The 3,069-nt window shown below is 42.8% G+C and overlaps 1 long non-coding RNA gene across 1 annotated transcript; it reads right to left on the bottom strand.

The window, feature by feature from the left end:
- Positions 1–744: 744 nt before the first annotated feature.
- LOC143121032 (uncharacterized) lies at positions 745–1,707 on the bottom strand. The gene is made up of 3 exons (XR_012986370.1): positions 1,622–1,707; positions 1,051–1,199; positions 745–889 (listed from the first exon to the last, which is right to left on the bottom strand). It is a non-coding gene; the product is annotated as an uncharacterized LOC143121032 (long non-coding RNA).
- Positions 1,708–3,069: the final 1,362 nt, after the last annotated feature.

Here is a 3,069-nt window from a genome sequence, read left to right as displayed (position 1 = left end):
TTTCTTTCCACAAAACTCGCCAGAAGTAATCATTTAAGGGGTTATTTTTCATTTTTTTCTACTGAGCTACTACCTTTTTCAGGTGGGCAGGGGGGCCCTTTTCATGTCTGTGCCCAGGGGCCCAGTGGCTCATAATCCTTCCATGCCACGGGGTTAAAACACTGGTCTTGTTTTCAAGTGCAATCAATAATTTAATTGTACATTTTGAAGAAACTTAAATCAGGGATTATACTGTACATAGCAAAAAAGTCAGGGGACAGACATTTTTAAAATTAGGTTTAGGAAAAAATTTAACGCACACGCACTATGACTTCACAAAATCTCACTCCAGCCAATCACCCAAAGTTGGCAACCCTGCTATAGTAAGTAAAGTATACTTGTGTTACTGCAGTAAGATGTAATGTTATTTTTTACAGTGTAGACACACACACACACACACACACACACAGAGAGGGATAGACACACACACACACACACACACACACACACACACACACACAGATAGACACACACACACACACACACATACACACACAGATAGATACACACACACACACACACACACACACACACACACACACAGATAGATAGACACACACACACACACACACACACACACACACACACACATACACACACACAGCAAAGCAGGCTTCCTTGGGTTTAAATTAAGACAATGTTGGTAGGCCTACATGAGGCATGCGGCCTACAAAAACATGGTCTGGTGGACTCCAACTCACCTGAGGGGCGTGGATACTGGACTCATCTATGCTGAGGTTGACCTTGTAGCTGTACCGCCAGGCGCCTCTGCGTAGTACTCAGTAGGGTCTTTGTATGAGGGTTCACATTGAGAAATGTAGCTCAGGTACTCCAGTGCTTTACAGAAGGACTGAGAGAGGGATAACACACACACACACACACACACACACACACAGATAGACAGATAGATCAAACCCATCCATAAACATATATGTTTGTGAGAAGTTATGACCAATGTTGGTAGGCCTACATGAGGCCTACAAAAACATGGTCTGGTGGACTCCAACTCACCTGAGGGGCGTGGATTCTGGACTCATCTATGCTGAGGTTGACCTTGTAGCTGTACCGCCAGGCGCCTCTGCGTAGTACTCAGTAGGGTCTCTGTATGAGGGTTCACTTTGAGAAATGTAGCTCAGGTACTCCAGTGCTTTACAGAAGGACTGAGAGAGGGATAACACACACACACACACACACACACACACACGCATAGATAGATAGATAGATAGATAGATAGATAGATTAAATCCATCCATAAACATATCTGTTTGTGAGAAGTTATGACTAATGTAAACTATGTGAGATGACAGCTGTCATTTTTCAGTTTGTCTAAAAAAATAGGTAAACATTCAAATACAAAATGTAACTCCATTATTTACAGTTCATATGCAGGAAAATACAGTAGCCTACCTGGGACGTTGCACTTACTACTGCACTTTACTACAGAAATGCAATATTATGGACAGAGAAATGTAATTGTACTGGCTACACGAAGACCCTAAAATAATATGAAACTGGCCTGCAGCTGTACGTAATACTGTTAACCAATGCAAGGAATTTTAACATCTTTTATTGAAACACTCACACATATCACTGACATGTTCCTCCAAAGCACCTTCTGTCTTGGTTCAAGTCGCAAACAAGGTCTTTTTGATAGGGTGCAGTGGCGAACTTGTTTTAAACTTAATGGCTTTACGCGGAGCAGGCGGAACAAATATTTCTGGCAGGCGGACCGGAAGACTAGAGCAAAAGAGAGAGCTTGTGTACCGAAGATGTACTTTCATCGGCTAACCGCCTAGCGTTAACCTCTCGACGCACCGCCGCGCCGCCTTCCCGAGATGCATAGCGGACGCGTTAACTACGCATTGCGCTCTCCATAGGAAATCAATGGGCTATGTGCTGCGCGGTGGCCTTTGCCGCGAATGCGTACCCAATGCGTCATGTTAAACGCCTGTGTGGGTTGCATTGTCCCTCTCGCACGATACAGGTGTTCAAAACAGCAACTCCTCTAAGCTGGCATTAGATGGGCATGTCACATATTATTGACTTTTTTGGTTAGGCCTACCAAGTGCACATTTATATTTGAATTAAGATTATGGATCATTTAAAATAAAAGCACATTGCCCGCACTGTTACTGAAAGCGTCCGATATGTCGCTCTTAGAAAGGCCAAATCCGAATGCGTCCTGTGAAACACATATGTGGGTTTTATTGAAGAAAGCCATGAGCGTCTCTCTCGCACGGTAAAGGTGTTGGAAACGGCCAATATACTCCTCTATGCGGGCAATAGATGGCACGGGCATGTCACCTGTTATTGTGTTTTTTTTGTTTGTTAGACCTACCAAGCACACGTCCATGTTTAAATTAAGGTTAGGCTACTGGATAATTTAAAACAAAACCAAATTGTCCGCACTGTTGCTGAAAGCGTTGGATATGTCGCCCTCCAAATGCGTCCTGTGAAACGCCCGTGGGTTGCATTGAAGAAAGCCATGAGCGTCTCTCTCGCACGATAAGGGTTTTGAAAATGACCAATCAAATCCTCTATGCAGGCAATAGATGGCATGGGCATGTCACATATTATTGTGTTTTTTGGCCAAGCCTAACAAGCACACATTCATGTTTAAATTAAGGTTACTGGATCATTTGAAACAAAAGCAAATTGTCCTGTGGTGTCAAATTATAATTAACTAATTCGTACTCAGAAGAATTGTGACAAAGCAACAGGATACTGCAGAAGGTGTAGCTTTAATCCAATACAGAGCATAGGTTCATGAAGCCAGCTAACAACATCCTGTCTGTACACATCTTATATACCCCTTTTCAGTAGCATCACTTGTTTTTGTTAACTCAGAATAGTACAGAGCTCCTATGTCCTTCTTACCTCTTTTGGTAATACATATGTGCTTAGGTTTTCATTCTATTTCTACAAAGGACCTTTGACCCTAGCTGACCAACTGCTAGAGATGTCCAGTCCCTTCTTATACCTTCATGTCCTTATAGGTAAAACTTCTTGGCCCCAAACCTATGTATACCT

Source organism: Alosa pseudoharengus, unplaced genomic scaffold (genome assembly GCF_046254945.1).
Source record: "Alosa pseudoharengus isolate Yale_2024_CS ecotype anadromous, Long Island Sound unplaced genomic scaffold, YU_APseudo_1.1 YU_APseudo_1.1_scf_13, whole genome shotgun sequence".
Taxonomy (NCBI): domain Eukaryota; kingdom Metazoa; phylum Chordata; class Actinopteri; order Clupeiformes; family Clupeidae; genus Alosa; species Alosa pseudoharengus.
Note: the sequence above shows the minus strand (reverse complement) of the source record. Positions and strands in the feature narration are given on the sequence as shown.